Source organism: Aquarana catesbeiana, linkage group LG03 (assembly GCF_042186555.1).
Source record: "Aquarana catesbeiana isolate 2022-GZ linkage group LG03, ASM4218655v1, whole genome shotgun sequence".
NCBI lineage: Eukaryota > Metazoa > Chordata > Amphibia > Anura > Ranidae > Aquarana > Aquarana catesbeiana.
This window is the reverse complement of record NC_133326.1, coordinates 411,144,425-411,170,677: the sequence shown is the minus strand read 5'-3', so window position 1 is coordinate 411,170,677 and position 26,253 is coordinate 411,144,425.

Here is a 26,253-nt window from a genome sequence, read left to right as displayed (position 1 = left end):
AAACAGGGCATGAGCATTGCCAGGAAACAGTGGTTGTAAACACTGATTATCATCAGATAGCACACCTCCTCAGCTATGAGTAAGAGCTCTGCAAGAGCGTGAAACGTGTCAGCGGCTAAGCTGTGTTGCTCCAGCGGTGTTATGTACTATACTATTCCGTGTTTTGAATAAAGAAGATTTTATTTGCCTATCTCGGTGTGCGGCTGTCCAGATCTTTCCACACAAATTCAATAGATAGCACACCTTCACCTCCATTCTACGTCAAGATGCTGAGACCCCTCAAATGCATGTGGTCATACCTTCATCTGCTAGGCTTGATAATGCTTGTAGACTACTGGTGGAGGAAAGAACACTTCACACAATTTCCCCAAAAATTGTAGCTTTTCTAGTTAACTCTGCTATTGTGTGAAGAAGAGTTCGGTGTTGATTTGTGATAATGTTGATTGGGTTTTCTGTGCTACAAGACGGACAGTCTGGCCTAAAGGTCATGACTGAGTCATCTAGGCTGTCTAAAGGGATTAGTTAATTAGCCCATGTTAATTAGGTTTCTGTTCACAGGTGTATGTTCAGAGTAATATGAGCAGGAGATATGCACCTCCTCTTTTACTGTATAAAAGAGCCTGTATTCCTTTCAATAAAAGAGATTCCTGTTTGAACTTACATACAGCCTGCCTAGTGTTTGTTTTGAGCTATCACAACTGGATTTGAACGGCACATTGCTGTAGTTCTAATCCCGGAGCATCGGATGACTGAACCATCAGACGTTGCGATCTACAATCTGATTCAATAGCCGCAGAGGAGTGTCAGGAGAGTGGAACTGAGTGAGCAGGGGCTTGTTACAGTTTTCTTAATGCTGTTTTTATCAATAAACTTTTATGTGTATTGCCATACCGACATTTCATTAGAGCGGCGCTGCCGGCTTGTTCAGAGAAAGTCACTTTCTCATTCTATTTTGGCCATATTTGTGACTTGGACAGGTAGTACTACACTTTCCCACATCACCCCCATATTATTGGCACTTCCAGCTTGTTTAAATTTGAAGTTAAAGATGCCGTGCACCAGGTCTATAGTGGCGTACAGATCACCTCTTCCCGTGCGCCGGGAAGAGAATAGTAAATTGGGGATCGCGCTGTGTTACCGGCGCAAATGCTTTGTAAACACGAAAATGTCATTTGCGCATCGGCGTGCACCTCAAGTCATGGCGCAAATGCTTCATAAATCAGCCCCCATGTCTCCTGTTTAACTATGTATTCTTGCTTCATTTTTGGTCCTTTTTTACATTTTTGTTTTGTAGCCAGTGCCTAGTTGTTTGGTTTTCCTACCCGGGAGCTGCGCTGCCATCCGAATGCTGAATGCGATAATAGTACCTTTTATTCTCTTTCTTTTTCTTTGTTCCTGCAGGTCCCCTTATTGTCAATGGCCTATGATAGGCCATTTACACATGGCATCGGCAACATGTTTGTTTTCTATAATGCTGAGAAACCACCGCTGTGCACTTTTCTTCCTTTTACATACAAGGTTATCCGTGGTGTGCACGGAGGTTGGGCTCATGTGTGGTGGTACACTTGTACATGCACGTGGTGTCCTCAAGCGCAGGTCCCTGCGCCATAGCTTGATGTCATGCGCAGGTGCTGCTTTACCATCCCGCGCATGCGTGTGAGGTCATCGACCATGCTAACACACCTGTCCGGCGTCATCTGCCTGCGCCAGGATGGGTCACACGTCGCATCATGGTGGCGTCTTGCTGCCATTGCAGGTGTGTTTGGTGGGCTTGGGCCGATACCCAGCCTTGCACACCCACATGATGCTTGATGGGGGGGTGGGTCGGGGTTGGGTCACTGGGCCAGATCCACATATAAGAGGGGCTGCTTCCCATTCAGAACATCTCATCCATTTTTTTGGGTGCCCCTGCAGTTACCTTGTTGGTGCTGCCATTTCATTTTTATTTCTACTTTCATTTTTAATTATTCTTCTTTTTCATTTTTTAGGGGTAGTATTATCCTGCCCTCTTTTTATGCTCTGACCCTGGACTCACTCCCTGTCATCAGCTCCCAGGTGGATCCTTAGCTGTAGAGTCCATCCTACAGTGCTGGGACCCTGGTTTCATTATTTTAATCTTGGGGGCCTACTACTTAGTCACTCCTTTTATTGATTTACTAACTAATGTCCCAGCTTATGTAAATTTACAATACTAATTGTTTGGTTACTAATTTCTGTTTTTTTCAGGTATGACATGGTTTCCCACAGATATACACAAAATCCAGCCTTGCCTATCTCCTGATGAAGCGGGCTTTACTCCATGAAAAGCGTAGAGATGACAACTACCACAAACTATGAATTAAATGCTTGTCCAACCATCTTTACACTTCATTCAGTAATGTGTATGTATATTATCTGTATGATGATATAACTAACATTGTATCTTGTTTGTTTTTATATATGTCTGAAATACATTTTGTACTTTTGTATACATTGACAATTACTTTTTTGGCACCACTTACCAAGGTCCTATGGGCACAAATTCTTTTTGGTTTTAGGGGAAGTTTTTAGGCTTTCCTGGATGCAATCTTTGCGCATGTGTGAAAAATCCCAAGCGTGTGCAGATACCCAAGGGACCAGGTGCATGCACAGTGTGCTGCAGGGCTCTCTTGGCACTGGAGCCCTGTGACACATCTGTGCATGTACAGCAGGTGGGGAACAATTTTCACCTAGGTAAGTGATGTGGAAGTGCTGCTTTGCAGCACAAATAAAGCTGTTAAAAAAAACAAAAACATTTTATTTGTAAAACAGGGAGGAGGTGGAGGAAAGTCAGCCCAACATGCCTTTTAGGGTGAAGGTTTAGTTTAATTAGAAAGTTATACCAGACTAAGTTGATGAGAGTCATGGGAAAGAATACAAATGCTACATGTTCATGAAAAGCAAAAGTGAATTAAAGCTGCCGATGATGGGATTCCACTTCTCAACCAACTTCAATTTTAAAATATCTCACATTCATGTAAAAATCTGCATTTTTTTTCTAGAAAATTATTTAGATCCCCAAACATTATATATTTTTAAGCAGAGGCCCTGGAGAATAAAATGGTTGTTGTTGAAATGTTTTATGTCATACTATATTTGTGCAGCGGTTTAACATGCAAATTTTCAGAAAAAAACACACTTTAATGAATTTTTGTGAACACAAACACCATATAATATCCACATTTTTGGTAAAATATAAAAGAAGATGTTACACCGAGTAAATAGAAACCTGACATGTCACGTTTTAACACAGTAACAGAAAGGAGTATTCTGTGGGCATTTCCTGCACCATGTTCAAAACACACTGCCTTTGTGATCTTCTGTGGGTGCCAATACATTGTTAATGACACCCCAAATGCAGATCGCAAACACAGTGCATTTGCGGGCACTAGATCACAAGGTACTGAAGTACCCTGTGCTTTGATGCAATTTAGTTTTTAAAGTAGTGCATGCACTACTGTTTGTGTGCTCTGTTGTGAATCATTTGAATGGGCTACTACGTTGCACTGCAGAGGAATGCACAGGATTCGTACTAAAAAATGATAGTTGGGGAACCTGCACATATGATAATACCAGTGCAGGTAGCTTCAGCTTGTATAATGTACTGACATTACCAAAAAACAAACTAATATAAAGCCGCGCTTGCCCTGTATAAAATATACCATAAATCGAAAATGTGCAAAACAAATCAAATGAACTAAAAACATTAACTAATAAGACAAGAAAAAAAATCAGTGCAGAAACTTTGGTAGTCTAAATAAAGGACAATAAATCAACATCTCTCAAAGTGCCAGTGCTCAAAAAGTGTCAGTAATTCAAAGAGTAATTTCTTCTATGATAAAGTGCCACACTCTTCACCATCAACATTCTACTGTGTGCAAATAGTGCCCTCTCCACCCTAGCTTATACCAAGGTAGGTCTATAAGGCTTGTCAGAATTTCTTGTCATCAGAAATTCACATAGAAGTGGTCAGGTCAAGTGTCAACAAACTTTTGGCCATGTCGTAATGTTGTAATAGCGTTCACCACTAAGTCATACAACTAAAAAAAAATAAATAAATATATATAAATGTACACACTCACACTCTGGTGCTGCTGGTGCTGCCTGGTGGGTATTAATGCTGGTGTGGGTTTTGCTGGTGCTGGTAGGTATTAATGCTGGCATGTGTACTGCCGCCTGGCTCCTCTGAGACGCAGAGCTGGAACTACACAGAAAGCATCAGCTCCATTCTTCACAGTGACAGCTGACTCACACTGCCCGCCGCTGACTGATATCGGGACTGATCGCGCGACACTCTGTCTCTGTGAGGGAGCCGCACCACACAGCACTGGCACAATGCAGCAGCGAACTTTGGGACATCTGAATGATGCTTGGCTGGGGTCGCTGGGCAACTGCCCAGCGCACCCATGCGAAAAGCCGGCCCTGGTTGTGTACATGGAATTGTTAAGCCTCGTACATACCATAGGATTTTCCAATGGGAATTGTGTGATGACAGGCTGTTGGCGGAAAATCCGACCATTTGTATGCTCCATCGGACAACTGTTGTCGGACTTTTCATGGACAAATGTTGGATAGCAGGTTTTAACATTTTCTGCAGACAAATGTCTGGTGTCGGATTTTCCGAGCATGTGTACACAAGTCTGTTGGACAAAAGTCCAAAGTACAAACACGCATGGTCAGAAGCAAGGACGAGTCAGAAGCGGTCGGTCATGTAAACTAGCATTCGTAATGGAGAATTAACATTTGTGACGTGGCAAATTACGAAATCTTGAAAGCGCACATTCTCTTTTTCTTTAATGGGATAATAATGAAGCTGCTTTGCTGGTGATACTGATGGAATTATTGCAAACTAATTTTCAAGGGCTTTTTTTTTCTAGTGATAGCAAGAATAATATTATTATGCTTTTTTTTTTTTTTTTTTGGGCAAGTTACCACACCTATTATCCAGTGTATTGAGACCAACAAACTCTGTACATGTGAAGGTAAGAGACAAGAGAAAATTATTTGCTGGAGATGCCTATTGTGGCTAATGCATTTTGAAAATGTTGTTGATAATAAAAAGTGTCCTTCTCCTCCCATTCTGCAGCATGTTCTTCAAGAACTATGCTTTTGTAAATGTCTCCTGTTAAACCAAATAGAAAGTTTTATAAGACTTTTCATAATTCTGACTTTGTCAATCTCAGTGTAGACAAACCAAATAATTTCCTTGTGCTAGCAAATAAAATATAATATAAATAATGACTGCTGCATCCACTACACAATCTAGATAATAGACATTTAAAAAAAGCCATTTTTAAGTAAAGTGGGTGCGCTGTCTCTTTAAAAATCAAAAGTGCTACTGTGTATATAATAAAGTTTCATCATATACTATTACTATACCATGAGAAGGTACTGATAGTGTAAGCCTAATGCACATATATATATTCAATAAAGATGCATTAGTGCCTGCCATTAAGTGTTATTTTTAGAAGTGGCAAAAGACACTCAAGACCTAAAGCATATGTATTATAATATGATAATTCAACCTCAACCTAAAATGTAAAATAAACTTATAAAGTGTATATATCCCTACAGATGGGCAAATGTACATATGGACAATTCAAAGATGCATAAACAAGTATGTACAAACGCATGTTATTTAGTGATATAGACAAAGATTATAAAAGTGAATAAAGCAAAAAAAAAGGCAAATATGTGTATAATGTCTGTACAGATGGATACATATCCTGGTGAACAGTTCAAAATCAAGATGGAAAATCCCAAAGGATAAGAAGACACACTTCAAAGTGTAAGATGAAGAACATTCAGTGCAGCAGAAATAAAGGATGCTAAGGAATCACACCACCTACATGTAAGATAAACTCCTTACCAGAGACACTGATCCCAATTATAGATCATGAGGCACCTTGCTGTCACACAGCACCAAATATTCAGACACACCACTCCATCTAGGTATGAACCTGTGTACACAGAGGGATTAAAAGCAAGAAGGGACCACCATGGTGCAGTATTTTTCAAATCATGGACTTTTAATAAGGCAATGTACTTACAATAAGAAGACAATCACAGGCATGTAACAAATCTCAGTGTATCCTAAAATAAATCAGTGCAGATCAAGATTCACTGTGGAGCACAAGCAAGAATATGCACATCTTTCCCTCTATAGTTTATTTTGCAGCCTTATGTATACACAAATATCCAGAAGGAATACAGTGGTCAATGGAGAAATCTTTTATATTTTTTCCTTATCTCCAAAAAGACACTTTTGCCCCCCTTCCACTCCCCCCCCCCCCAAAAAAAAAGCCTTGCTTTTGTTAAGATCTTTGACCAATAGCAGGCTTTTGTCATCTGAAAGTGGATGAAAACCTGGAGATGCCATGACCTTTACATGATTCTTTATTCACTATTAGTGACCGTAGGCCATTTCTGCTTCCACACAACCACACAATTTAACTATTTGTTCTTTAAACTATGTATAATATCCATTTATATGAAGTAATGTCTAGTATAAAGATTTTTAAAAAAGGTACTTGAACATTTAGAGTGCTTGAATGTTAAGTGTATTGACTTTACTGACTACATCAACTGTATTTTAACCCACACCTGTTTTAATGGACTTTAATGTCATAAATACACTAAAGACTAATTAAAAAGATTTTAAACACACTGCCAACTGTATTTGTTTTATGAAAGAAGAGACAGTTAAGAAAAGGCAAGTTAATAAATGCTATCAATGAGAAGTATTTGTGAAGAGCCTCAAATCAAACCTCAAATATTGTGATCACTATTTCAGTGGACAGTACATATCTTTTCAACCTATGTGATATGTAGATATCTGATTGCTTAATAAAGACACTTATCTATTAAATTGTATGTACCGTATTTATCGGCGTATAACACGCACTTTTTTCCCCTTAAAATCAGGGGAAAATCGTGGGTGCGTGTTATACGTCGATCCCCGCTATTTTGTGAACTATCGGAGCGATCGCCGTGATCGCCGCCGACATTCACATAGCGTGTATTTTTAAATATGGCGCCGCAGAGTTCGGAGGGACTCGGGGGCGCTCGTTCAGCTGAACGAGCGCCGCCGAGAACACAGTGACTGGGCGGAGCCGAGATACACATAGCCGAGGGTTCTCGGCTCTTCTCGGCGCCGTTCACAGTCCCGCCCAGTCCCGCAATTGGACCTCTGTTATGTCCATCATAGGGACTGGGCGTGACTGTGAACGGCGCCGAGAAAAGCCGAGAACCCTCGGCTATGTGTATCTCTCTCGGCTCCGCCCAGTCACTGTGTTCTCGGTGGCGCTCGTTCAGCTGAACGAGCGCCCCCGAGTCCCTCCGAACTCCGCTGCGCCATATTTAAAAATACACAGTGTAACTTGTGTATGTCGGCGGCGGTGTATGTTGGGGACAAGGCTGCACTGACCACTGGGGACATGGCTGCACTGGGGACAAGGCTGCACTGACCACTGGGGACATGGCTGCACTGACCACTGAGGACATGGCTGCACTGGGGACATGGCTGCACTGGGGACAAGGCTGCACTGACCACTGGGGACATGGCTGCACTGGGGCAAAGCTGCACTGACAAGGCTGCACTGACAATTCTGCACTGGGGCAAAGCTGCACTGACAATTCTGCACTGGGGCAAAGCTGCACTGGGGCAAAGCTGCACTGACAAGGCTGCACTGACAATTCTGCACTGGGGCAAAGCTGCACTGACAAGGCTGCACTGACAGTTCTGCACTGGGGCAAAGCTGCACTGACAAGGCTGCACTGGACACTGGGGCAAGGATGCACTGACAAGGCTGCAGATGGACACCGATAATGCTGCATTGATGGGCATTTAAATGTAAGTTTTTTTTCCTTAAACTTCCCTCCTAAAAGTTTTTTTCCTCAAAATTCCCTCATAAACTTGGGGTGCGTGTTATACGCCGGTGCGTGTTATACGCCGATAAATACGGTATATTATTTTATTAAGCCATATGTAATTAATGTAATACAGAGTTATTTTATATTTCTTCTTATTCATACATTATTTATGGTTGGAGAATCCTCCAATCTCCTTCTTTTGCTGTGTTCATCAACTCTAAAAAATATGCAGACAATTAAAATACTAAGACATGAGTCCAGCATATCAACAACAGCAATTGGGAAAAAAGAAAAATATCTAAAAAAAAAACATATAACATATAAGCTATTGCAATACCATAGACTATGTCATGTCTATGATAATGTATTGGCTTTTAAGTTATGGTTTCTTCCATCATGTAGAGTGTTATTGATATACAGCCTATTCATATATATGTTGTATACTCTTAATCCAAACCAGATACAGTACATGTGCTATTTTGTAGCTATTGGGATGAATTGTGATGATATGTTTTTACATTTTCTGGAATAATAAACTTAGTTTGATTATTTCTCCCTTTGCCATTTTAGAATGGAGCCTAGTTGGCCCTTTATTGCACCTGCTGGATGAGCTGCAAAGCAAAGCTTAATAATTATTCTTAGTGGTCTCACTGCAGAGGTCCAAATGCCCCATGATTCGTCAAAACTAGAGTTCTCCAATTAGCAACTAATTACAAAGCTTTAGATATGACTAACTAGGGACGTGTTGGACCACTTCAGAGTCCACTGCTTTCACACAGAGAGCAAGGATCCTTCTCTACAACATGCTGGCAGGGGCTTTCATTGACAGAAAAAATACACCCCAGATTCCCAGGGCCCAATTACCATAGGGGCTGTTGTAATATACCCAAACCATTGTGACTGATATGCTATGATATGCTCTGCCATTCCAGTATACAAGATAGCTTAAATCTGCAACTATAAAATAATGTTTAGAAAAATGCTTGCACAAGCACTGTACTCTATATAAATCATCGTGGGTTGGTTTGTCTGGGACAGGATGCATGATTTATGACTCATAACCAGATGGCCTGTTGACCCGTGTTAACTCATGATGATGTATCTTAAGGGGTCACTGACTTGTATAACCATATAACTATATATTTCTATACAAATACATAATTTGCTAACCACTCCCCCCTTTTTCTATTGGTATGTTGAACCATATATAAGCTGTAACACACCTAAATAAAGGCAGACATTTTACGAATGCAAAACTTGCTTCTCGTTTCATGGTGTCTCCAAATATCTGAGTGTCAGAGAAATAGGCGCATCCCTATGCACAATTCCACAAGGTTAGTGAACCAGCACAGGCAAGGTCGTGCTAACACGCATCCGTGCAGACGGATGCGCAATGTCTCTACTAGGCGGACGCCTGGCACAGCGATCGGAAGAATGCGCATGCGCCAATAACGCCGCAATCGTGCAAATGCGCGTACGTAACGGTGCGCGCACGATGTGACACAGGCACCTTGTTTATTTAAATGCTCCACTGACAGTGCCGCATCGCTGGATTATCATCAGCTCTCCCTGTATACCTGTATTTGATTCCTGCTTACCTGATCTCCTGTGCACCGACCTGGCTTGTTTGACCTGCTCCTCCTGACCTCCTGGCTCTACCTTTCCGGCTTGCTTCTGACTTCTCCTGCCTGCTTCCTGCATCTGACCCCGGCCTGGCTAGCGGATTCCGCATACTTCTGTCTCCTGCACCTGGATTTGTTGATCTTGTTCTTGGACTGTCTTTCCATGTTTGACCCCTGGCCTGGCTTCTGATTTGCTACTGAACTTCCATTGGTCCTCTTCTCTGGACCTCTAAGCACGTTGCCTCCAGTGACTTTGCTCTACCAAGCTCCTGGCACCAGCTTGTACTATCAGGAAACTCGAGCTTCTGTGGGCACCGCATCCCTATGTCATCTTCAGGGTTGTGCTGCACTTGGCCGCAAGGGGAGCCCTCCCGGCATCTCAGCCTCCTACCAAGACTCTGACAGTATAATCCAGCCATGTCAGAGGCCGACGGAGGTGACTCCCCGATGGAGGCTGTTCTTCAGCAGATCACAGCTCTTACCCCAGTCATCCAGAAGCTTCAGGAGGAATACCTCCGGTTGAAGGTACGTCTGCAGCACCTACCAGAGTCACCCATTCCATCAGTTCAAGGCCCGCCTCCAGCAGCAGCTACTGGGTTTATGGCCCCTCTGGAACCACGAGTCCCAGCGCCAGAACGTTTTCATGGTGATCAAAGGAAATTCAGGTCCTTTAAGAATTTCTGTTACTTGTACTTTGTCTTGCAACCACAGACTTTTTCCACTGAAGCAGTCAAAGTAGGTTTTACCATTTCATTACTACGCTGTGAGCCGCAGACCTGGGCCCATGGCCTATTGGAACAAAGCAGCCCAGTCATTAACACTATGGACCAGTTCTTCGAAAACATGGCACGGTTATATGATGATCCCCTACGGGTAGCTACTGCCGAAGCAACTCTATATTCCCTTCGTCAGGGTCAGCGCCCTGCGGAAGACTATACAGTAGAATTCCACACAAGGTCCATAGACTCTGGTTGGAATGAGGCGGAATTAAAATACCAGTATCGGATGGGGTTGTCTGAGGCCCTCAAAGATGAGCTAGCCAGATTACAGGTTCCCTCAACACTAGAAGGTCTCATCCAGCTAACGATTCAGCTCGACAGACGTTTACGGGAACGTCAGGCTGAACGCGATCAAGCCTCCTGTCTTACCCAGACATATAGTAGAACAAAGGATTCGCCCTGGGACTTTAAATGAAGTGGGTACCGTTTCTGCCAGTAAACATAACAGTAGTAAATACAGTATATGGTTTATTCAAGTAAAATTGTTTACATGTATAGATAACACCAACAGTTGCCAAAAAAAATATATATAAAACAATAAATATTGGTACATGGATGTAATAGCAGTCATAGTACATGGGCATCATACTACCCGACTAGTTTCACGAGATCCAGCTCGCTCTTCAGGGGTGGATGTGTGTAACATTGTACATAAGATGAAAAAGTATATAGTTGGCAAAATGGCACAGTATTAGTTATAAAGGCACAGGGTAGGAGGGGTTATGGGTCCCCATACTCACCACTGAGCTTGACCATGGCTACAGGTGTGCGGCTCCAAGATAGCGGCAGTAGGTGCCTCACCAGGGAGCTGAGGGGGCGAAGTCAGATGGGACCCCACCAGGGGCCAAACGGCGAGCAGGCATGGCATAGATGTAGTGATGTAACCCTAGAGACCTCGTTAGTTCATAAAGAGTGTAGGCTGTAAACATAAGTATGTTTGTCAGGCATCTAAAGTAGTAAAGTAGAATCATCGAGTATTAGCATGAAGATATATATATGCATGAAATGAGAGGCCTGGACCCAAAGATGGTAGGAAACATAGGATAACAGAGGGATACTAACAGGTGCAAAAACAGAAAAGAAAAAGAAGTGAAAGAGGTGGACTGTGATTGTGTAACAGTAGGGTAGTGATGTATCCCTAGAAACCTCATTAGTCCATAAAGAGTATACGCTATAAACATGAGTATGTTTGTCAGGCATCTAAAGTAGTAAAATCAATGAGTATTCGCATACAGATAGTTATATATAAGTAACAGGCCTGGGCCAAGGATGGTAGGGACATGGAGATGGTGGAAAACATAGGATAGCAGAGGGATACTAACAAGTGACAAGATGAAAAAGACGGAGAGGAAAGAGGGGTGGATTGTGATAGTGTAGTGAGATGTGTGATATCAAAAATAAATAAAAATAAGTGCTCAAAAATAAATAAATAGAATAAAATAAATAAAGCTATGTATAAGGTATGCAAGTATGCCTAAATGAAACAAGTATCAAAAGGTGGAGATGGTAAGTACCTGAGTGTGGTGAATATCTTGAATATAAGAGTAATGAGACACAGCAGGCAACCTCCACAGCTGTGTGTGTCCTCAATGAAGAGTGAAATTGAAATGCAAGCCATGCCTGACCTCCAATTTAACCCTGGGAGAGCCCAGGAGGCTCCGCCCCCAACACCAGGTGTGGATGGCTGACATGTGAGCACAGGAGGCGCCCACTGTCATAGGGAGGCACGCAAATGCGGACACATCCCCCAGCCATCAGATGATATAGTGCGTCCAGCTGCGCTGACGTCCGCAAAATCGCAAACGCCACACCCCCGGAGCCTGTACATGGTGCCGATGTGTAGGTGTCCCCATCCGCCCAAAAGCAGATGGGGACAGCAGAAGACATGGAAAAGCCTCCCTTTGTACACATCGCAGCCCCCAATGCGAGACAGAAAATGCCAACGCCAACCAAAGAATTGCACAACAAGGAGCCAGGGTATAAAACAATACTGGGTTAAAAAATATGTTGGAGGATGAGTAGCTAGTATAGCATCAAAGTGTAGAAGTTGTCAGTTGTCAGGGTCAGCGCCCTGCGGAAGACTATACAGTAGAATTCCGCACATGGTCCATAGACTCTGGTTGGAATGAGGCGGCATTAAAATACCAGTATCGGATGGAGTTGTCTTAGGCCCTCAAAGATGAGCTAGCCAGATTACAGGTTCCCTCAACACTAGAAGGTCTCATCCAGCTAACGATTCAGCTCGACAGATGTATACGGGAACGTCAGGCTGAATGCGACCAAGCCTTCTGTCTTACCCAGACATTGCCTCAAGTCCAGTCTGCATCGGCTCCCATACAATTTGGCATGGTCCGTCCGGCATTAACCACAGAGGTGAGACTTCATCGCCGACAGGCAAACCTTTGCTTCTATTGAGGGGAATTAGGACATTTCATAAGCAGCTGCCCCACAAGACCAAGAAAACCAACCCTCCGTACTCCAGTCCACCTTCAAGTAGCCAAGTCTTCTGCTCATATCTCACTCTCTGTCACACTGCTGGTGGCAGGCGAAGAAGTTCACCTCCAGGCAATACTGGATTCTGGGGCGTGTAGTTGTTTTTTGGACTTGGCCTTAGCTAAGAATCTTGCTGTTCCACTGAACTACAAGAAACAGAGACTGACAGTCCATCTGGCTGACGGCTCCATGCCAAGCTCTGGTTATGTCACCCAAAAAACAGTACCTATCCTTACCATTACCAATTCAGGTCATCGGGAGTTTCTTAGATTCGATGTCCTAAGCTCCCCTATGTTCCCGGTCATCCTGGGAATTCCATGGCTACAAGCGCACAATCCTCAGTTTGACTGGTCCAAGAAGGAGGTACTCTTTACATCTTCCTATTGCAAACAACATTGTTTGGCCCCTGAATCCAAGGACTTTTCCAGTTGCCTGACTGTACAACTCACACCCAGTCCGGATCCTAATATACCAGCAGCCTATCTGGAATTTCTTGACGTCTTCAATAAGAAAAAAGCAGACACTCTACCTCCACGCCATTCCTACGACTGTTCCATCGAGTTACTGCCAGGAGCTACTATTCCCTTTGGTCTTATATTCCCCCTTTCTGAGACTGAGCTTGAGACCCTGAGGCAATATATCGACGAAAACCTTGAAAAGGGATTTATCCGTCCTTCCTCCTCTCCTGCCGGTGCCGGCATTTTCTTTGTTAAGAAGAAGGGTAAGACTCTGAGACCATGTGTGGACTACAGGGAATTAAACAAGATTACCCTTAAAAACCGCTACCCGCTCCCGCTCATTCCCGAACTCTTTCAAAGGTTCTGTAGAGCACACATCTTCACCAAACTTGACCTCTGTGGCGCTTATAATCTCGTTCTTATCCGAGAGGGGGACGAATGGAAAACAGCGTTCAGAACAAGATTCGGACATTTTGAGTACTTAGTCATGCCGTTTGGGTTGTGCAATGCCCCGGCGACTTTTCAGCATTTCATAAATGATATCTTCCGGGAGCACTTAGATCACTTTGTTGTCGTCTACCTCGACGACATTCTTATTTTTTCAGTCACTCTGGAACTCCACAGAATGCATGTTAAGAAAGTACTGTGCATCCTCAGAACCCACGAGTTATTCGTTAAATCCGAAAAGTGCGATTTCAAAAAGACATCAATTCAATTCTTGGGACTTATCACCACAGGTGGAATTGCCATGGATCCTCAAAAGGTGAAGTCTATCCTTGACTGGCCGGCTCCTTCTGACAGGAAGGGTGTTTAGAGATTCATTAGCTTCGCAAACTTTTACAGAATATTTATAAAGAATTTCTCCACCATTGTAGCACCCATTACTCAGACCACCCGCCAACATGCCAAGTTTCAGTGGTCCGTAGCAGCACAGTCCGCCTTCGACCAGCTTAAGACCTTCTGCCCCAATTTTACAACACCCTGATCCTGCTTTACCCTACGTCCTGGAAGTCGACGCCTCAGAAGTAACCACAGGGGCAATTCTAACTCAACGCCAGGGCCCCAAGGCATTACTGCACCCCATGGCCTTTACCTTGCGGAAATTGAGCCCTCCAGAGAGAAATTACGATGTGGGGGATTGGGAACTTTTAGCAAATAAAACTGCTCTCGAGGAATGGAGGTATCTCCTGGAAGGTGTCACTCATCCCATCCTAATTTTTACGGACCATAGGAACTTAGAGTACCCCCGCACGGCCAAGCGATTGAGACCCTGACAGGCTCGATGGGCTCTATTTTTCTCAAGGTTTAATTTCCACATAACCTATCGCTCAGGGTCGAAGAATGGAAAAGTGGATGCCTTATCCGGGATGTTCCCGGACACTCCTGAAGAGATTATGCCCAGTACAATTTTGTCTCCCCAAAATTTTCTATTAATCCAACCTGACCTAAGATCCTCAATTGAGCAGGCCTCTAGTCAGTGTACGGAAGCAGAAGTGTCCTCCCTGAGAAGTCAAGAGGGATTTCTATGGCACCAAAACAAGATTTTCATTCCTCAGCAAGCCAGGCTACAAGTATTGAAGACCTTTCATGACCATCAGCTAGCTGGCCACTTTGGGGTCCGAAAGACAACTGAACTTGTTCAGCGGTCCCTATGGTGGCCCACTCTGAGATCTGACTGTAAGGAATACGTCAACTCTTGCATAACCTGCCAACGGAACAAGGGGTCCAACGCCAGGTCAGGTCTTGGGGCTTGTTAAGACCATTGCCAGTCCCAGAACAACCATGGAAGAAGATTTCCTTGGACTTCGTGGATCTGCCCCATCTTGGTTGTAGTAGACCGCCTGTCCAAGATGGTGCATTTTTTGCCAATGAAAGGTACCCCCTCTGCCTTGGATACAGCAAAAATCTTTATTAAGGAAATTGTCCGATTACACGGTTTACCAGATAACATTGTATCAGATAGAGGGGTACAATTTACCTCTAAGTTTTGGAGAAATCTCTGCAAACTACTTTCAATCGAGATATGCTCGTCCACAGCCTACCACCCACAAAGTAACGGTCAGACCGAAAGGACCAACCAAACGCTTTTTCTCAGAATGACTGGATTCAACTATTACCCTGTGCAGAATTTGCATATAATAACTCTGCACGCTTCTACCAGCCAATCACCCTAATGGGCGAATTACGGCTTTCATCCTTCCTTCTTACCCAACATCATTCCTGAATCCTCAGTTCCAGCAGTTCAGGACAGAGTAGATTTCATCCATGCAAATTACCAAATACTCCAGGATACCATGAAGAAGGCCCAAAAAGAATATAAAAAAACAATATGATAGGAAAAGAAGAGCTAATCCTACCTTTAGGATAGGGGACAAAGTGTGGCTCTTATTGGTGAATCTCAAGTTGCCATGCCCATCTCAGAAATTGGGACCCAAATTCCTGGGTCCTTTTGAGATCAAACGTGAAATTAACCCTGTAGCTTTTGAACTTACCTTGCTTGAGTCTTTCAGAATCCATCCGGTATTTCATGTTTCACTTCTTAAACATGTTATTTCTAGTCCTTTTCCAGGGAGAGAAGAAGTGCCCCCACCTCCGGTCCACGTTGGAGATGAAGCTGAATTCGAAGTGGAATCTATCCTTGACTGTCATCGGAGAGGTAGGACAATTCAGTTCCTAATTAAGTGGAAGGGGTATTCTGCAAAAGAGAACTCTTGGGAGCCTGCAAGTCATGTGTACACTCCTAGGCTGATACAGAGGTTCCGCAGTAGGTACCCCAAAAAATGGGCACATTTAGTGCCCCCCCCACTGCCAGGGAAATAGGCACATCCCTATGCACAATTCTGCAAGGTTAGTGAACCAGCACAGGCAAGGTCACGCTAACGCGCATCAGCGCACACGGATGTGCAATGTCTCTACTAGGCTGACGCCTGGCACCACGATCGGACGAATGCGCTTGTGCAACAACGCCGCAATCGTGCGAACGCGTGTATGCAACGGTGCGCGCACGACATGACACAGGTGCCTTGTTTATTTAAACGCTCCACTGTCAGTGCCGCATCGCTGGATTATCATCAGCTCTCCCTGTAAACCTGTACTTGTGATTCCTGCTTACCTGATCTCCTGTGCACCGACCCGGCTTGTTTGACCTGCTCCTCCTGACCACCTGGCTCTACCTTTCGGCTTGCTTCTGACTCCCCCTGCCTGCTTCCTACATCCGACCCCGGCCTGGCTAACGGATTCCGCATACTTCTGTCTCCTGCACCTGGATTTGTTGATCTTGTTCTTGGACTGTCTTACTGTGTTTGACCCCTGGCCTGGCTTCTGATTTGCTACTGGACTTCCATTGGTCTTCTTCTCTGGACCTCTAAGCACGTTGCCTCCAGTGACTTTGCTCTACCAAGCTTCTGGCACCAGCTTGTACTATCAGGCAACCCCTGCTTCTGTGGAAACAGCATCCCTATGTTGTGCACTTGGCCGCAAGAGGAGCCCTCCCGGCATCTCGGCCTCCAACCAAGACTCTGACACTGAGGGTACTGTTGGTGTACCTATAAGAAAGGTGGTCATCCAGAATACCTACTAATTCCTTTCAAGTGCTATTGGAGCTGTAGCTGTAGGGAAATCAGAGTACCAAACAGCAGAGTAAGATCAACTGGCTTGCTTCCTCAACCCCACTTTGCAGTCAACGTTGTTTACCATTGGCACGAGAAATGGTGTATCCTGAAGTTCACCTCCCCCTCCTTTACACGCAGCATGTCCATTGACAAAGTGCAACATGCTTCAAGCATGCACATTAGGGAACTAGCTGTGAAGTTGCAAGGCTCAAAGTGGAGTTCCTCCCAAAAGTTGCTGCGTATCTGCCTCCTCCCCCCCAGGTGACACATTTGCAGCCTTTTGGGGGGGGGGCCTTCACTTGTTTTTGACAGGCACCCGTACCTACTTCCGTCTGTCATGGTCACGGTGAGGTACTCAGAAGTTAAACCCCCCTCCCCTCTCTCCTCATTCCCCCATGACAGTTAGAGAGTGTAGTGCAAATCGTGCATGCGTAGTAAGGAACCTGCTGTGAAGCCGAAAGGGAAGTGGAGTGGAGATGACGGCTGCAGAAACCAACAGCTGATCCAAAAATTGTCTGGGGTGCCAACATTGCGGGCTCCCTGGACAGGTAAGTGTGCATATATTAAAAAGCAGCAGCTACAGTATTTGTAGCTGCGGACTTAATTTTTTTTTTCCCCAGACGGAACACCGTCTTAATTATTGGTGATCAAAATATGAAGTACAGCCATGTAACTTTTGCTTATACTACTCTTTGCAATTACATCTCAAACATTATACACATTATAAATTTGTTTTGGCAATTTAAAAATTTACTTACTATTTTGATATTTTTCAATAAATCTGTTATATATAAGAATTAAAAAAAATATATTAATATATCATCACAAATGCATATAAACGGAAGAAATAAAAAAAAATGTTATGAATTGTATAGGAAGTAAAAGACATTATATATGTACACACACATACTATATGTATACTCATGCACACATATAATATATATATATATATATAAAATATATGTTTGTTCAGTCCGTTACTCTGCCTCTCAACCCTAATAGCAGCCCCAACCTCCTCTGACACACCTGGCAATAGTGTAAGTGCGATGACCAATGAGAAACACACATGTTATAATAGAAACACAGAAATTGTCTTTACTGCAATATTTATGTGGAAGAATAACAGACAGTAACGGTATATATATTCAAGTAATCAACTAGAGAGCAATAACCGAGATTTAAGGGCAATATAACTCTCAATCCTATATTCAAGCTGCTTTCAGGGGATTGCAAACCTGAGAATGTCCCCAAGAGCAGAGGCACACTTAAATGGTAAATAAAGCACAATATGACACTTTAAATCAGATTGGTTACCTTTACTCAGGTTGGCTCTATGAGTCCAGGCAGTAGGAAAACAGAGGAATGACCCTCTTTGTGTCAGGCCTCTCTCTCCTGTCCCCTGACACCACAGGTCCAACTTTAACCACTTCCTGCCTGGCCTATAGCAAAATGACGGCCGGGAAGGGGTTCAGTTATCCTGACTGGCCATCATATGATGTCCAGCAGGATAAGATGCCGGAACGCACCCGCAGGGCGCGCAACGCAGAGATCGCGAGTGTGGTGTGTCACTCTGACATGCCACATCTCCGAGCATGGTAAGCAGCCTCTGACCAATCACAGCTGATTATCGCGTGAACCAGGAAGTGCCGGTAAATGGCATTCCCCAGTTCGCGCTGACAGGGAGAGCTGATCGGCGGCTCTCCCTGTCAGAGAGGGGTCTGTGCTGATAATCAGCACATTGGTTATCAGCACAGCCCCATCAGATGTGCTACCACAGCTGCCAGTCAGTGCCCATAAGCTGCCAGTCAGAGCCCGTAAAAAAAATAGATGAATGTGCCCAGATCAGTGCCAATCAGTGCCCATATCAGTGCCAATTAATGCCCACCAGTGCCAGTCAGTGCCCATCAAAAGTGCTAATCAGTGCCCAGCACTAAAACCTGTCAGTACCTCATCAGTACCTCATATTCAGTGCTGCCCATCGGTGCCACCTGTCAGTGCAACCTGTCAGTGCCAATCAGTACCGCCTATTAGTGCCAATCAGTGCTGCCTGTCAGTGCCCATCACAGCCGCCAGTCAGTACCCATCACAGCCGCCTGTCAGTGCCACCTATCAGTGCCCATCAGTGCTGCATATCAGTGCCGCCTATTGGTGTCCATCAGTGCTGCATATCAGTACCGCCTATCAGTGCCCATCAATTCTACATATCAGTGCCTCCTCATCAGTGTCTATCAGTGCCAACCCATCAGTGCCACCTCATCAGTGCCCATCAGTGCCACCTCATCAGTGCCTGTCAGTGAAGGAGAAAACAAAATGTTATAACCGAAACAAAGAAAAAAACTTTTTTTTTCAAAAATGTTGGTCTTTTTAAATTTGTTTAGCAAAAAATAAAAACTGCAGCGGTGATAAAACACCACCAAAAGAAAGCTCTATTTGTGGGAACAAAATTATAATAATGTATTATAGCACTAGTAGCTTCAGTTCTTTTGAAGAAAAGATAAAAGTTTGTGTCTTCAGCTAGCCACTTTCGTTGGTGCACTTAAACTCCTGAATAGCAGAGCCAAACAACACAACTGGCCCAGATTATCAAATGAAGCAGGCAGGATCTTTCTCAGCAAGGTGAAAGGAGCAATAATGTCTGTATACAGTGTCCCCAGAAATTAATGGCCTTATCCTTTATCCCTGCAAATATATAAAGGAAGTCGCCCTGGGACTTTGAATGAGGTGAGCACAGTCAGCCACTAAGTAACAGAAGTAAGTACAGTATGAATATTTATTCAAATAATGACATACATACATGGGTGATGTAAACAATTTCTGAGCCAACAAAATTGCACATAAAAATAGCGTTTCGCTGGGGCATGGCTTGGAGTCCATGAGAGCGGCTGCTTAATCTCACAGCTCCGGCTCTATACACCCATCCTGCAGGCATCCTGGCTCCAATCTTCTTCAAAAAGGCACCGAAATACTCCTGAGGATGGTGGGCACCCGATCCAGGCATGATGGTGAATAAATACGAGCCACCTGCGCCCCAATCCGCGGCAGAACAACTGGCCCGGTTCAGGAGGCAAGATGACCCCTCAGCCATGCACGAGACTGTGCTGCAGTCTGCCTCATCTACAGCACAGACCTTGTCTCAGGGAGTGAGTGACTCTGTACCTGCTGTCTTTCGCACCCAGGCAACACACTCAGAACCCCTAGACTCCCCGGTCTGCTCAGAAGGCTCTGCATCCCCAATCCCCTCCATTGCTGAACCTACACTGGCAGAAATTATGCTAGCTATGCAGGACTTTAAGTCTTCCCTCACTGTCCAAATGGAAACCATCCATATTGATTTCTCCCACCTGAAACAAGACGTTCAGACCTTATGGGAAAGGACAGGAGAGGTGGAGGGACATGTTAGCTCCCTAGAAGACACAGTTCATCCTTTATCTGCAACCGTTCGTACAGCCATGAACGAATTGGATGCCCTTAGTGCCAAGTTGGATGAACAATCTTCATTTTGTGGGGTTCCCAGAATGATCGGAGGGTTCCAGGCTTGAACGTTTTCTACATAAATGGCTGCATGATGAGCTGGGGGTAGAGGAATTCTCCAAAACCTTTGAGATCGAGCGGGCACATGTCCATTAGCGGTATTCTGCCCAAAAAAGCCCAGCAATGTACTGGGGAGTTAGAAAGTGCCCTATTGAAAGCAGAGGCGGAATACTCCCAAAACCCCAATGCACTGTCCCGTTGGCTTCACTGCCGCAGGGAATATGAACTCCGCCTCTTAGATCTTACCAAAAAATGTATGCTCTATGTTACCCAGAAGATATGCGATCATGGTAATAAGGCGGGTCACCTACTCGCATATCTTACCAGATCTGATTGTCGCCCTGTCTCTATCCCCAGAATATTGGTCTCGGGGAATACAATTAGCGATGTCCCTCAGGAAATAACAGAAGCCTTTCTCTCCTTTTATCAGGATCTTTACACTTCTAGAGCTGATTACTCTGAGACACAACTTGAAGACTATTTAAGCCAAATTACACTCCCCTGTTTGACAGACCAGGTTCGAAAAGAATTAGATGAGCCTCTTTCTGTAGAAGAACTTTCACTTGCGATTTCACAGATGCCGGCTCATAAAACGCCGGGTTTAGATTCCAGTTGAATGGTATAAACAATTTCAACACCTCCTTAGCCCTATTCTACTCAAAACATACAACAAGGCCCTGAAGGAAGGGGTGCTTCCCCCCTCAATGAGGGAGGCACTCATTGTTTTAATACTTAAACCTCGAAAGGATCCAATAAAATGTGACTCCTATCAACCGATATCTCTTATTAATGTGGATGTCACAATTTTGGCTAAAGTCCTGGCTAACCGTCTAAATAAGGTGATTGCTGAGTTGGTGGGGAGCGACCAAGGCGGCTTTATACCAGGCCGATCGACTAGGATGAACATCCGTAGACTGTTCCACAACCTGACGTATCCGCATGACTGTCCACCCACCCGAGTTGTTGTATCCCTAGACAACTGTAAGGCCTTTGACAGTGTGAAATGGACGTATCTGTTTCGGGTCTTAAAGCTATATGGCCTTGGCCCTAGGCTGATAGCCTGGATACAGCTTCTCTATACTATGCCACTCGCCCATATTTATATTAATTTGCAGATTACTGAATCCTTCCAGATCACCAGGGGCACCAGACATGGCTGCTCTTTATCGCCCCTCCAATTCGCCTTGGCTATGGAGCCCCTGGCTGTCCAGATCCATAACTCCTCAATAATTTGCGGTCTACCTATCAATGGCATAGAGGAATGAATTTCTCTCTATGCGGATGATACGTTAGTTTACCTAGCAGACTCCCAGTACTCACTCATTAATCTGTTAACTACTGTAACCACTTTTGGAGACTTTTCCGGATTCCGAGTGAATTGGGACAAGTCCATTATTTTTCCCCTAGACCAAGCCTGCACTGCACAGACTTACTCAGATTCTAGACTACAAATAACCACCTCCTTTAGGTACATAGGAGTTGTGGTACAAATGCCACTGTCCCTCTATATAACTAATAACCTAGGCCCACTACTGCTTCAATTACAGACCTAAACCAAACAATGTAGGGACTTGCCTTTAGACTTGATGGGACGGGCCAACGTCCTCAAGATGATATATTTGCCTAAGCTGTTGTATGTACTGGCTAACTCCCCCTGTAAAATCCCCAAAATGATTTTTAAGAGCATTGACTCTATATGTATCGCGTTCCTATGGAACGGTAAACCCCCTAGGGTGGCATTGGAGACGCTTCGTCTCCCGTCCCACCTGGCGGGGTTAGCTTTCCCTGACTTTTATCTTTATTATCAGGCATCTCAATTGGTCAATATTCATGACTGGCTGCTTCCTGACTTAAATAATGCATGTACCACCACTGAAGGGGCCATAGTTTCCTCATTTGAAACACTACATAACATTGTTTATCAAGGATGTACACCACCAGGACCTGGAATGACTATCTTACGTACTTCCCTATCCTTGTTTAAAACTGTGACGCTTAAACATACCTCTGACTCATGGTTAACTTCCCCCAATAGTCCACTTTGGTTTAATCCGGTTTAATCCGATGCTTCCAGAACTAAACTCCTTACCTGACCCTCAAAGATGGACTTCCAAGGGAATTAAATATCTATGTCACCTATACACCCCTCAGGGATTTAAATCCTTCTCACAGATGAGATTAGACTTTGACTTACCGCGTACTTATTTTTTCTTTTATTACCAATTTAGGCATGCTGTGCAAGCACAGTTCGGTTCCCTGGACAATCCCCTTAAAATCCCTGACCTGGAAAAAATTCTAAGATCCCCAGACCAGAGGAAACTTATTTCTACTTACTATACAGCTCTGGTGACGGACTCTAACCCTAGATTTAAAATAGCACAACGGAAGTGGGAATCTTTAGATATCTCCATCATGGAAGAAGATGGTCGGAATTCAGTAATACTTTTAAGGCTTCTGTTGTATCCTCTAGAGCAGGGATATGCAATTAGCGGACCTCCAGCTGTTGCAGAACTACAAGTCCCATGAGGCATAGCAAGACTCTGATAGCCACAAGCATGACACCCAGAGGCAGAGCATGATGGGACTTGTAGTTTTGCAACAGCTGGAGGTCCGCTAATTGCATATCCCTGCTCTAGAGATTGGTGAAAAATCTTTATTTGAATCACCCATCGCACCTCACACTGTCCAAAATGCACAAAATGGGCATATTGTCCTCTGCTGAGTGCTTTCGGGGATGTGGACATATGGCGGATTTCCTTCACTGTTTTTGGAATTGCCCCATAATACAGGACTTCTGGGGGAGCATAGGCTCTTTTCTCTCCTCAGCGTTGGGACTTCCCAACATAGTCCACCCCAAGAAATGCCTTTCTGGGTGTCTTTGGTGATTTGCCTGTCCCTTCCCAGGTCAAACAACTACTTTGTATCCTATATTTCTATGCCAAGAAATCCATTTTATTGACCTGGAGGGGAGCGGCAACCCCAACCAGGGGACTATAGTTAAAACTGGTTAATGAAGCTCTTCTGCTTTATAAACTCACTTTTGACATTCGTAAAATCTGGGGCAGGTGGCTGGTTAACCCCCTGACCCTCTCCCCTATACTGCCATGATCAGAGCAAGCCTGAGGCAGCTTGCCCTGTAATTTAATTACACTCTTTTACAATTTTACTGACTGTGGCTAAAATGCCTGTCTATGGAGTTTGACACTGTGAATGATCTAACTTGTTTTCTAGCATAATGCCTAATGGATGTATTAACCAATTATTATTCTAACCTAACACACAAGCATTCTGTATTTTGGTTCTTTATGCTGGACCTTACTAGGTCCTTTTTGTTTTGTCTTTGTATGTTTGTAAGTTGGAGGACAATTGAATAAAAGAGCCTCTGATAGAAGCCTTGTGTGCGGTCCAATTAATTGCAGGAGAGGTGACCTCTGATATATTAATATCAAAGTAGGTCTTCAAATGGTTAGAAATATCAAGACAATGAGATTCATCACTGAGGAGGAATTCATTTAGACGCCAGTGTGTCTTTGCTATCCTGTTGGTCAGATCCGAAAATTGAATCATTACCGGACCGTGGTCCTACCAAGAAGTAGAAAGTATTTATCGGAATGTAATTTAGACAGTAGTCCCTAAAGGAGAATTATGTGGGCTATAGGAAAGTAGTGCCCATGTGCTCTTGAAAAATGTGAATAATATCTAGAGGTGGGTTTAGCTTGCCTTCAGGCATCTACTAGATCATAATAATAAAGCAACTGTGCAAACTTGCGACTTTGTTGCTAGGCAGTCTTCCTACTCTGCCTCTTCCTATTCTGCGGCGTGTTCGTCTCCTCGGTGAGCGGCCCCGTTGTCTTCTGGGAACTGTGTGTGTTCCCAGAACACCACGGGGCCATTCACAGAGCGGAGCGCCGCTCGCACTTGCGCAGTAGGAAACTGGCAGTGAAGCCGCAATACTGGGCACTTTCACCCCCTTCCTTCCCAGACCAATTTTCAGCTTTCAGTGCTCTCTCACTTTGAATGACAATTACTCAGTCATGCTACACTGTACCCAAATGAAATTTTTATCATTTTGTTCACACAAATAGAGCTTTCTTTTGGTGGTATTTATTCACCACTTCATTTTTTATTTTTTGTGATATAAGCGAAAAAAAGAGCGAATATTTTGAAAAAAAACCCCAAAATTTTCTACTTTCTCTCTTAAAAGAAACCAAAAAAATTAAATTTTGTTGAAAATTTAGGCAAAAATGTATTCTACCACATGTCTTTGGTAAAAAAAATCCTGATAATTGTATGATCATTGGTTTGTGTGAAAGTTATAGAGTCTACAAGCCATGCTACGCATTATTGAAAATGTATCAATCCTAATGCACTGATGGCCTAATGCACTGATCTCATTTCTTGAGGCCCTAAAATGTCAGGACAGTACAATAACCCCCCAAATGACCCCTTTTTGGAAAGAAGACAGTCTGAGGTATTTAGTAAGAGGCATAGTGATTTTTTTGAAGTTTAAATTTTTCCCCCACAATGCATTGGAAAATTAAGAAATATAGATTTTTTTTCTTCACTAAATTGTCATATTTACAAGTTATTTCTCACACACGGTGCAGGCATAATTGCAATTACACCCCAAAATACATTCTGCTATTCTTCCTGAGTATGGCGATACCCCATGTGTGAGACTTTTCCACAGCCTAGCCACATACAGAGGCCCAGCATCCATATAGCACCATCAGACGTCCTAAAGGCATAAATTACACATTTCATTTCCTGAGTACCTATCACATTTTTGAAGGCCCTGAAGCACCAGGACAATGGAATTACCCACAAAATGACCCCATTTTGGAAAGAAAACAACCCAATGTATATTCTATGAGGCATAATGAGTCTTTTGAACATGTCATTTCTTTCCACAAGTTTTTGGAAAATGTGGAAAGAAAATGAAAACCTATTTTTTTCTCACAAAGTTGTCAATTTAGAAGATCTTTCTTACACATAGCATGTACATAGCCAAAATGACACCCCAAAATACATTCTGCTACTCGTCCTGAGTATGGCGATACCCCATGTGTAAGACTTTTCCACAGCCTGGCCACATACAGAGGCCCAACATCCATATAACACCATCAGACGTTCTAAAGGCATAAATTACACATTTCATTTCCTGAGTACCTATCACATTTTTGAAGGCCCTGGAGCACCAGGACATTGGAATTACCCTTAAAATGACAACATTTTGGAAAGAAAACAGCCCAATGTATATTCTGTGAGGCATAATGAGTCTTTTGAACATGTCATTTCTTTCCACAAGTTTTTGGAAAATGTGGAAAGAAAATGAAAACCTATTTTTTTCTCACAAAGTTGTCAATTTAGAAGATCTTTCTTACACATAGCATGTACATAGCCAAAATGACACCCCAAAATACATTCTGCTACTCGTCCTGAGTATGGCGATACCCCATGTGTAAGACTTTTCCACAGCCTGGCCACATACAGAGGCCCAACATCCATATAACACCATCAGACGTTCTAAAGGCATAAATTACACATTTCATTTCCTGAGTACCTATCACATTTTTGAAGGCCCTGGAGCACCAGGACATTGGAATTACCCTTAAAATGACAACATTTTGGAAATAAAACAGCCCAATGTATATTCTGTGAGGCATAATGAGTCTTTTGAACATGTCATTTCTTTCCACAAGTTTTTGGAAAATGTGGAAAGAAAATGAAAACCTATTTTTTTCTCACAAAGTTGTCAATTTAGAAGATCTTTCTTACACATAGCATGTACATAGCCAAAATGACACCCCAAAATACATTCTGCTACTCGTCCTGAGTATGGTGATACCCCATGTGTGAGACTTTTCCA